Source organism: Bubalus bubalis, chromosome 7, assembly GCF_019923935.1.
Source record: "Bubalus bubalis isolate 160015118507 breed Murrah chromosome 7, NDDB_SH_1, whole genome shotgun sequence".
Lineage (NCBI taxonomy): Eukaryota > Metazoa > Chordata > Mammalia > Artiodactyla > Bovidae > Bubalus > Bubalus bubalis.
This window is the reverse complement of record NC_059163.1, coordinates 95,624,786-95,635,588: the sequence shown is the minus strand read 5'-3', so window position 1 is coordinate 95,635,588 and position 10,803 is coordinate 95,624,786. Positions and strand designations below refer to the sequence as shown.

Sequence of the window (10,803 nt, the reverse complement as noted above, 5' to 3'; positions counted from 1 at the left end):
TAGTACCATCACATTGGAAATTAGGTTTCAACGTGCATTTAGAAGATACAAACAATTCAAAGATGACACCAACCTCCTATTAAAAAACTACTTCCTTAACTACTTTCAACTTCCAAGGCATGTTCTTAACTTTCTCAGTCATTTGGAATTTAGCATTTATAATTTTGTACAACCTTTTAAAATTTTTAATGTCATAAACAAAATACAGTATCTCTTCTAGATTGTGATCTTGTTGAGTTCAAGTACCATGGCTAATATACCTCCCTCAGTGTAGAGGGAATGCACCTAACTTGGTAAATGCTCAGATGAAATGAATTGAGTTTATTTTCCTAGTGTTTGTTCCTTATAGACGCAACATGAAAAATAATTTGGTGTTAAAATAAGTTTGGACAGGTTTTACAAGGTTAAAATATGCTTCTTAAAGACATCTCAGAGTCTTTAATATACCACTGTATATGATTAATATCTAAGAGAACAGTCACGAAGACTTTACCAAATTTATTGACTTTTTATTTCAAGAGCATGTTTTGCAACTAGTGTTCCTGAATATACTTTTTAAAAGGCTGGCTTAAGAATTAGTCCTGACTCAACTCTCATTTTAAATATATAGTATTATTTATATGCAGCATATAAAAGAATTCCAAATATCTATATGTATTCAAAAGTCTTTATCCTGATATCCCTACTCTAACTATGGGCAATTGTTCATGCTATATGAAAACTCCTATCTGATATGAAAATTTCTGGCTTGTAAGGTCTTTTCATAAAGTTAAGTGATGGACTGAACTCCATGTCTTTTGAGGAAAGATCCAGAGTAAGCAGCTTTATATCAAAATATAAAATATCAAGATTCCAGTTATTAAGTGGAATGTGTTTTTAAAAAAAGGAGAATATAGTGCCTCTGGAGGGCACTTAACATTTCATTACTGTAAGTGGCTTTGACATCCGTAAGGTTTAAGTTATCGGGCTCTCTTAGATTGTAAGCACTGTTCAGATGGACACAATGGCTTGGCATTGAAACATGTATAATATCATATATGAAACGAGTCGCCAGTCCAGGTTCAATGCACAATACTGGATGCTTGGGGCTGGTGCACCGGGACGACCCAGAGGGATGATATGGGGAGGGAGGTGGGAGGAGGGTTCAGGATGGGGAACACATGTATACCTGTGGCGGATTCATTTTGATATATGGCAAAACCAATACAATATTGTAAAGTTATTAAAAAAAAAAGTTCTACAGAGCTTAAGAGTATATTTTTCTAAAAATGTTGATGAGAGTAATGATGGCTTTCCCTTACGGAGTTGCTGTGAAAATTAGTAACAGATACTCTAATAAATACTTTGAGCTCCTTTGGGGAAAACCCAATAAAAATTACTTTCATGTAATAATGCTCTTATCTATGTATCCAGACCTATCTGTATATTTGTCATTGTTGTTCAGTCACTAAGTTGTATCCATCTCTGCGACCCTGTGGACTGCAGCATGCCAGGCTCCTCTGTTCACTATCTCCCGGAGTTTGCTCAAATTCATGTCCATTGAGTCGGTGGTGCTATCTAACCATTTCATTCTCTGCTGTCCTCTTCTTTTGCTTTCACTCTTTCCCAGCATCAGGGTCTCTCTCAATGATTCAGCTCTTTGCATCAGGTGGCCCAAGTATTGGAGCTTCAGCACCCATCCTTCCAACGAATAGTCACAGTTTATTTTCTTTAGGATTGACTGGTTTGACTTCCTTACTGTCCAAGGGACTCTCAACACCACAGTTTGAAAGCATCAGTTCTTCAGCACCCAGCCTTCTTTATGGTCGGACTCTCACGTCCATACATGACTACAGGAACAACCATAACTTTGACTATATGGTCCTTTGTCAGCAAAGTGATGGTCCTTTGTCATTTTGGAATATGCTGTCTAGGTTTTTCACTTGTACCTTAGAGGATCTTAAAATACAGAGGGAGCCATTAACCTCTTTCAAACGCAGATGGATAAAGCTTAGGCTCAGCATGAGTGTCTGAGTATTGAGAAGCTGGGTCGAGTGGGTAAACCCTTGAGTACATACTCCTGATTTTCATTTTTTACAAATATCAACATGATCAAAGTTTTAGGATGTAATTTCTAGAGTCAAAGAGAACTGACAGTCCCCAAACCATTCCCCTATTATCTTAGCTGATCTACAGGGAACTATGTTGTGGAAAACTTTATCTAATTTGTAATAATGCTGTGAAACTGAATTTTCCATTAGTACTCTCATATATTGTATTTTCCTCAAATACTTTCACTCTCTTTTCTAATTGAATTTCTCGCTTTTGAAGCCAGAGTTTCTTTTATCAATACCGTTATTAGCATTTGCATTCCTATTTTTAACTCCCATTTCAAGGCATGCCTTGAAAACATTTTGTTGAAAGCAGTTATTTGCCATATTTTGCGAATTGTAGTTCAGCAAAATTGAAAAATACCTCTACTGCATTAGTAACATAAGAACAAAAATATATTTTATCACTTTGAGTATGTAAACACACAGAGAACAGAAAATCAAATAATAGAACTAAGAGGAGACATAGTCTAATGGACTCAGCAGAGAATTGGAGCCAGAAATATCTGTGTTCCAACCTTGGCTCCAGTACAGGGTCCTATGTCCTTGGGTACATTCCTTTGTCTTCGTGGAGTGAAAAAGAACCTTTAAAAAAGCAAAAAATAAAAAACCTCACTGTAGTAGAAATAGGGGAAAGTAGTCAGAAACATGACTGTTATTTCAGTACTATCTAAAGCAAGATTTTCACTTTTCGCTATGACTGTTTTGTTTCCTTCAGTTTCTGTGCCAAACTTGACACTGTTTCTGTTTATGTAATTCTAATTGTTTTGTCTCTGTACCCTTTGAACTTGGAGACTTCCCAGCCATAAGTAAGTCATCTGAAAACCCTCAATCAAACAGCCTTACCCTTCAGTCTCGTTACTACAAGGGTATGCAGTTATATAAGTCTTTAAAGACACCAATAGCTCAAGAACCAGAGTATAGATACTTGGTGCTCTCAGGTTTCCCTAAGAGTGTAACCAGGTTGAATATATTCTATTACATACAGTCTCCATCTGTGATGTTTGGACAGGAAATAGAATGCTTGGTACCTCACCAGCAACTTGTATCAATTTGTCAGTTTAATTGGAGGCCATTTGTGTGAGGGCTTGCACATATCACCTCATGAAAAAACAAGGGTCTTCTCACAACAGCAAATATCCCAGAACACAACCCAAAAGCAATACCACGTGCTGCTCCCCCTGACTTGTCCTGCATCTTACAAAGTATTTGATATATAAAGGGCCAAATAAATGTTTGCTAAATTGACCCGAATAGGTTTAAGTTTCTCTTCTTGTGCAAGTGACAATGCTTCTGCAGGTACCACTTAGGGAAAAGTTAATGGGTGAGGACCAGGAGTCAGCTCCTTTGCTGTCTGTCCACTTTCATGAGTGAGGCTGTTACTGCTGCCTGAGTCACCAGCCCCATCCCATCATCTCTGTAACCAGGCATGGACTGGACCACAGCTGAGACACTACCCCAGGCTCACCCTTCTCCAGATGCCATATTTTAGTATCCTGGACAAATTGCAGTGGGAGTCACCTCTGATTCTGACTTTTCCCACTCTTCCTTAATGTCTGACTTAACCTAGGAAGGTCTCCTTCTCTCTCCCACAATGGGCTTCTCAGAATTTCTTTGGGCAGCAGTAGAAAACTTCCCTCAATGACTCAGATTTCACTCTATCTCATGAGTTTACACCACCAATACTTCTCTGTCCCCTGTGTTAAATGGCCAGACAGCCCTCTCTACCAGAGTCTTCTTGCAGCTGCTTTGATCCTTTCTGTTGTGAGCTTACTGCCCTGTGAAAGACATACTTTCAGTAAATTGCTCAGCTACTGCCCTAAAAGTATCCTTTTATCTGAGTTTTTGAATAAAGTCACCACCACCACATCTCTGGAAGATAAAATATGTACATACTTCCAAATTAACTCCTTTTTAAAATTCATGAGGCTCTTGAGGTACTATATATAAACTGGAACTATTAGGGAATAGACTTTCTTCCCAGAATATTCCTTTGTTGGACCTCTTTCCTTCCTTGTGTCACCCAAATGAGACAAAGGCACAATGTAGCTGTCTCTCACGGAGCTTAGTCTTATCAAAAGTGCAAGTGGAAAGCCCCACATAAACTTCCTTTACCAGACAGAAAGGTGAGTGTGATACACGTTGCTTTTAACAGGAAGTAAGTCTGTTTGGAGGTTAACTGCTGTGTGCAGACAATGAAAAGATGAGGGTTCTACAGCCAGAACCCTTCCTTAGCCTTTGGCTGAGTCAGTTTCTCAGTGCACAGGAAGCATGGGGAGATGGGAGAGAGGCTGCCATCTGTCACAGAGAATCCCCCATCTAGCTCTGCAGCTAGATGTTGGCTTGGGTGGTAAAAGTCAAAGGGAGAGGAATGGCATAGTGGTAAAGAATACACCTGTCAATGCAGGAGACACAAGAGACTCAGGCTCAATCCCTGTATCAGGAAGATCCCCTGGAGGAGGAAAAGGCAAACTACTCCAGTATTTTTTCCTGTAAAATTCCACAGAAAATTCCCTGGTGGGCTCCAGTCCACAGGGTCACAAAGAATCAGACATGACTGAACACCCATACAGAGAGGAACAAAAGCAGACAGGACCTCTAAGCTGAGTGGGTAAAGAGGAAAGAATTAAGAGAGAGAGCTTTTCACTTGGAAAAACAGTGATGTGATGGGCTTCAACCATAAATCCTCCTTGAAAGAGCCTTGACATTTTTTCCTTACATTCCATATTTTGACAAGTGAAGTCCTGTTTTATTTTCGGGCTGGGACCTAAGATAGAGAGACAGCTATGTAAGAAAAAAAACAAATGGAATACATATGGTATAGGCTTTTCACTGAGCCTGGAACAACTGACTTGCTCAATCATTCTAAAAATGAGAATATGAGTGACTGAGGTATGAGTCCATTCTAGGAACATGTTAATACAGATAGAGAAGTCAATGCATATAAAAACTATAGAAAATAAAGCCTAAAATGCTCACGAGCTGTTCAGCTCATGTTATGGACTAAATGTCTACGTGACCCCAAAATGCATATGTTGAAATTCTGACCCCAAGTGTAATGATATTAGGAGGTGGGGCCTATGGAAGGTGATTAGCTCAGGAGGGTGAGGCCCTCATGAATGGGATTAGTGCCCTGATAGAAGAGGCCCAAGAGAGCTTCCCACTACTTCTGCCATGTGAAGACACAGTAAAATTCCTATGAATAGGAACCAAGCTCTCACCAGATTCAGAATCTGCCAGCATCTTGCCCATCGACTTCTCAGCCTCCAGAACTGTGAGAAATAAATGCTGTTGTTTAAACCACTCAGCCTGTGGTATTTTTGTTACAGCAGCCCAAACAGACTAAGACAGTTTATATGGACCAAGAGAAAGACCTAGAGCCAAAAGGGAAGAGAAATTTGAAACCATTTACTCAGTGGCATCTAAAACATTCAAAGCAGAGTGACATAAAACTAGAGAGCTGGCAAAAATTAGCCATGGACATTAATTGTTGTAGGATGCTGCTGCTGCTGCTAAGTCGCGTCAGTCGTGTCCAACTCTGTGCGACCCCGTGGACAGCAGCCCGCCAGGCTCTGCCATCCCTGGGATTCTCCAGGCAAGAACACTGGAGTGGGTTGCCATTTCCTTATAGGCCACTGAAATATTTTTCGGGGTTTCAAGTTTATTATAAGAAAGACTATCAGAGCTGGGAAAGGTACAGAAATGGCAACAGAATGATAAATACTGTCAATGTTTATAACTGTGAAGCGAGGGGGGGAAAATTAGCTCCATGTTCATTAGATAAAAAGAGATTAGAAGGGGTAATTACTGAGGTGTTGAAAACTCTGTAGAGTATTGAGAAGGGAGAGACAGGAAATGGCTCAAAAACGAAAGAGGACATGAGCAGAAAGGAACAAAGAACTGTGCATTAAAGGGAATTCAGAAGCCATGTATTTCTAGAGTAATTACTGCCGTGTGCAGAAAAGGCTACTGGTATCAAACAGTCAGTATCCTAACCTTGAGTGCATTTTTACAATGAGCCAGATGAGTTGAGTGCTTCTCGGGTGTGGGGTGGGGATTGGGGTGATTGTGGGGAGGGGCTCCTCAAGGCACAGAACCTGCATCAAGGGATTGATGCCTTTGTCAGGGCAACAAGACTGCTTTCCTTCCTGAAATGTGAGCTGCTCTCTCTCATTAACACACTGATCTGGCAGAGCCACATCCTGGAATCCTAAAAACATCAGCTTCCATCTAAACTTTTCATTTCTTATGTGCCTAATTTGGCTTAGTCAGCTTGATGGCAAGTTTGCAATGTTATAAATATGCATATGGCCTGGTATCTGCCACCATCTGATCCTGACTTATTTGCCTATCGGAAAAAGCATAAGCCAGGGAGGATGTGCAGCTGGGCAAGCCTCCAGGTTTGGAATTCAGTCTTGATAAACATCAGATAATGTTGAGAGCTTATCTAAACTGGTCAGTCACATACAGCCTCTGACCTTTTTCCAATCACCTGACTAGCTCCTATTCTCTGGAGTTGGAAAAATGACCTATACAAATCACAGTTTTCCCATAATTTGGTCTATTATTGTTATGAAATATATTGACACCCAAATGTCTCATGGTTTAGGGGTGAACTGATATTTGTTCTTCTTTATGGGGATGTATATGCCCTAAGTTACAGTCTCCCTGAACATTGAAAGGTGTTAAAACCCAGAAAACAGCCTTAACACAGTAAGTGATTGAGTCACCTCACTCCATCCATTGAGTGGAAGTTCAGTGTTGCAGAAAGAATTCTTCTTCATCTCAAACAAATTCAACCTTTGTGCATCCTCAAGACATTAAGTATCTCTTTCTCTCCAGTTACAACCAATTCCCATTATAAAGAAAATTTTTTCTGGAAAATAACAGGTACAAACTCACAGGCTCTGCTTCGTCACAGTCCCCAGCACCTATTAACTCCCAAGCTTTGGCAGTTTGGCTTCTGGACTCACCATTACAGTAAAACTGCTTTGGTAAAAGTCACTAATGACCTCCTAATAGCCAAACCCAGCGAGCATTTTCAGTGTGGGGCATTCTTACAGAGTTTACACTCTGCTTCAAACTCTTGTCTTTGGCTTCAAAGGCATCAGTGCCTCCTCACTGTCCTTCCAACTGCTCTGTTTGCTTCCTTTTTTTTTTTTTTTTTCCAATCCCATGGATTCCTCTTGCTCTATGTACTCTTTCAAGTTGGTGTTTCCAAGACTATCTCATTACTTGTTATCCTTTTCGCCCTAATATTTATCCTGAGCTCCTTATCTTATCTAATTATCACCCACATTCTAAACCTCCCAAATCTGTATGTCCATTCCCAATCTTTGCCTGAGTTCTAAAACCTCAAATGAAACAGTCTACAAATGCATTGTCTGACTATTCCTCATATACCCCAAGCTAATAACATGCATGACCTTCAATCCCTTTACCTATCTGCCAACCTCCTCCTTCTCTTTCCATTCTACCTCTGTTAATGAAAACTTATGAATGGGCAGATCAGTTCAGTTTTGTTGCTCAGTCGTGTCTGACTCTGCAGCCCCATGGACTACAGCAGGCCAGACCTCCCTGTCCATCACCAACTCCCAGGCCTTACTCAAACTCATGTCCATTGAGTCGGTGATGCCATTCAACCATCTCATCCTCTGACATTCCCTTCTCCTCCTGCCTTCAATCTTTCCCAGCATCAGGGTCTTTTCCAGTGAGTCGGTTCTTCGCATCAGGTGGCCAAAGTATTGGAGTTTCAGCTTCTGCATCAGTCCTTCCAATGAATATTCAGAACTGATTTCCTTTAGGACTGACTGGTTTGATCTTAGATTTTTCTGTTTTCTTCAGCATCTACATCCAATTGGTCAAGTCTTATACATTCTACTTCAAAAAAAAACAAACAAAAAACTAGATTATTTTTAGATTGGGTTTCCATTTCTCAGCTTCATAGCCTTAGCTCCTATTTCAATAATATTTCACTCAACCTATTGAAATAGTATCCTCACTGGTATTTCAGATTCCAATCCATCCATTAGCAAAGTTTTCTATAAATCAAATCTGATTACATTACTGTCCTACTTAAACCGGGCCATTTGCTGTATCACTCCCAGAAAAAGGGCTCTAAATTCTGCTTCTGTATTCAGTCTCATCCCTGCCATTACCTCTTGTGTTCCAGCTTACCTTTCCTTTCAATGCCCTTGACAACAATACATTCTCTTGTGCTTGCTGCTGCTGCTGCTGCTGCTAACATTCATTTTATCCCTCTCCAATTATTTACCTGGAAAACCTTTCCTTATGCTTTAAGGCGTGGTTTAAGCATTGTTTGTGGCCCGTCTTCCTTGATATTCCCCACTCAGTCAAAGTTAGGTATGCTTTGAACTACTACCCCCTCCAAAGCACTTGGTAGAGGTCTCAATCTACTACAGCACAAATCACGTACAATCTCCACTTGGTGTGTAACACTGTGTTCTCCATCAGATTCTGAGCTCCAGTCGGGAATCGATGTCTTGATCTGTTTTGGCCTTCCCTGGTAGAATGACTGATACATAATATATACCCAATAATTGCTTAGTGAAACCAATAAACACTTTGGTTCAGTGATTTCCATGAAAGTAGGATGTTCAAGTGCTCATGGTACCAATGACGCGGAAAAAACTCAAGGTAGTTTCTTCTACTATGAAAAGCCAAGAAGAAGGTAGGACCAGATGATTGTGTCTAAGCTAGCTGGGGAAATTCCCATGAATTTAAGCCATTAGAAAAAAAGTTTTTAATTTACCCTCTCCTCCCCCTCAGAAAAGTGAAAAGAATTCAAGTTTTTGAGCAAATGCTTACTAACCAACCCCAGAAGGTAGTTTAGAGGTGTCTAGATCTGAATTTTCTCAGAGAAGTTTAATAGTAGCAACACATGTGGTATATGTAGCAATTTTTTCTAAATGTTTCCATCTTTATCTTGGCATATATTTTCACAAATCTAGCCAGCAGATATGAGAATATACTGAGATTTCATTTAGCATATGAAGAAACCAAGGACTCAAGATGTTAGGCAATTTTCTCAAAATTGTACAATGTGTCACCAACTGATGGGTATCCAGTCTCCCAAATCTATGTTTCATGTTCTAGAAACCTGAATGTGTTGTCTTCTCTCTAAAGCTTCCTCCTTTCTCATGTCATTTCTTTCATCAATGCAATAATAATTTATTCCACAATGATTTTTCTAAAAGCTACGATAAAATAGAATAATCGATTTAGAGTCATAAAGCCTGACCTTGACTTCCTCTGCGTGGTAGTGTAGTGGTGGTAAGGCTTTTCAGTCGTGTCCGACTCTGCAGCCCTACATACTGGAGCCTGCCAGGCTCCTCTGTCCACGGGATTCTCCAGGCAAGAATACTGGAGTGGGTTGCCATGCCCTCCTCCAGGGGATCTTCCTGACCCAGGGATTAGACCTGTGTCTCTTATGTCTTCTGCATTGGCAGGCAGGTCTTCTCACTAGCACCACTCGGGAAGCTCATAAAAAGGAATCATTCCCGTGGATTGTTAACCTGCCAGGTTCCTCTGTCCATGGGATTCTCCAGGCAAGAATGATGAAGTAGGTAGCCATTCTCTTCATCCCAGGGATCTTCTTGACCCAGGGGTTGAACCCAGGTCTCCCACATTACAGGCAGATTTTGTACCATCTGAGGCACAGGGAAGCCTGAGTTCCTCTTAGCCCATGCTGCCTTTGAATATTTACATGAGTTCTCCTTAGATCATGCAAATTTTCAAAGGCAGCAGAATATAATGAAAAGAGGACTTGGATTTGGAATATCTGGGCTTGATCCCAGTCCAACTGCTTTCCAGCTGGGTCACCTTGAGCAAGCCACTTCACTTCTCTGAACCTCAACTCCCTTATCTGCAAAGTGGGAATAACAATACTTATGCAGTTTACTCTTATGAGACAGAGCACATGAAATCACCCTGTAAAGTATAAGTGCTATGCAGTGATACTGTATACCTTTATTGAGTGTTTGCTATATGCAAGGTGATGCTCTAAGTATTTTACTGAAATGGGCTCATTTGAATACTCAAAATGATTCTATGAAATAGATGCTATTATTTATTGTTCCTACTTTATAGATGAGAAATAAAAGGCAGGCAGGATTTAACTAGCTCTTCCAAAATCACACAAATAAGAAGTGGAGCTAGGATTGAACCCAGAGAGTGAAATGCCCAAGCTCATCTCCAAACCACTTCATTATGACAGCTGTCCGGCTAACACACTGAGTACGTTCATGTTTTAGGATCTTAGGGCATATGAACTCAACTGCCCTTTATATGTATTATCTCCCTCAATCCCCCCTACAACCCTGCAAGTTTATCCAGAGGCAGGAAGTAAATATTAGCAAAGGCCCATGCTTGTTCCTCCAGTCTATTCTGAACACAGCAGCCAGAGCGAAACCTCTTTGTTCAAAACCCACTAATGTTTCCCACTTTATTCAATGTAAAATCAAAAATCTTTGTGATGGCCCAGAAGGCCCTTATATAGTCCAGCCATTGGCTGATTCTGTACTGCTCCCCCTCATTCCTCCCTTCCAGCCACACTGTTTTCTTTGCTGTTGCTGAAAAATGGCAGATGTGTCCCCATTTCAAGACCTTTGTCTCAGCTGTTTCCTTTGCTTGGAAAGGTCTTACCCAGATAATCACAGGCCTTATTCACTCACTTTATTCATGTCTCTGCTCA

General features: G+C 40.5%; 1 long non-coding RNA gene across 1 annotated transcript; it reads right to left on the bottom strand.

The window, feature by feature from the left end:
* Positions 1–2,343: 2,343 nt before the first annotated feature.
* Positions 2,344–7,755, bottom strand: LOC123334498. Its single transcript, XR_006552467.1, has 2 exons — positions 7,696–7,755; positions 2,344–2,675 (listed from the first exon to the last, which is right to left on the bottom strand). It is a non-coding gene; the product is annotated as an uncharacterized LOC123334498 (long non-coding RNA).
* Between the last annotated feature and the right edge of the window lie 3,048 nt (positions 7,756–10,803).